Here is a 731-nt window from a genome sequence, read left to right on the forward strand (position 1 = left end):
GGAGCGTTCCCCCCGCGGACAAACCCGCGGCCAAGCGGGGCTGCTGCCGGCAGCAGCAGAAGGCTGGAGCAGAGCCTCTGAGGTCCTGTGCCACCAGCTCGCCTGAACCTCTGAGATGAAGTCTGAATCCACCCCAGTGACCGAGCCAGGGGCTCAACGCAGCATCTGCCACCCACGTCCTTACACGAAGGTCTTTAGAGAAAGAGCGGAACGGCGGAGGGCTCTCAGACGTGAGGAACCACTGCAGAGAAACACCCAACACCCCAACGCTCCACCCGCACCGGGAGACGCGGCTGCAGACAGAATGAGGTGGCAGCAGCACAAAAGGAATTTGCCAAATGCCACCTTTGCACTTGCAGCAGCTCCTGCACCATGGCACGCACCCCACGGGGCTCAACCGACACCGCGACCAGCCCGAGACACCCGGGACAGACAGCAGCTTGTCTGCCCCAGCACAGAGCCGATAAAACCAAACAAAGCGCCGGACGTAAACGGAGAAGAGCAAATCTCCTCTGTGCAGGTTCATGATGGCACGACGGGTGCCCAGCTCAGCCCTTTTGTCTCTCTCTGGGCTCCCAATCTGCTGCACCAGCCTCCAAAACTCCCAGAGCGGTGAAAGTGCTCGAGAAAGCAGAACCCAAACAGATGCTGCAAGAGCTGCCTGCGACTGAAACGGCTGCAAAGTCCTTCCCGACAGAAGCAAGACTACGCCCCGCTGCGACAAGGGCTCC

At 60.6% G+C, this 731-nt stretch overlaps 1 protein-coding gene across 1 annotated transcript in view; it reads right to left on the reverse strand.

Moving 5' to 3' along the window:
• KANSL1 (KAT8 regulatory NSL complex subunit 1) overlaps positions 1–731 on the reverse strand; it is a gene marked incomplete at its 3' end in the record, with an annotated part of 74,432 nt that overhangs the window by 1,143 nt on the left and 72,558 nt on the right.

The sequence above is a fragment of the Pterocles gutturalis genome, unplaced genomic scaffold (genome assembly GCF_000699245.1).
Source record: "Pterocles gutturalis isolate BGI_N339 unplaced genomic scaffold, ASM69924v1 scaffold3337, whole genome shotgun sequence".
NCBI lineage: Eukaryota > Metazoa > Chordata > Aves > Pterocliformes > Pteroclidae > Pterocles > Pterocles gutturalis.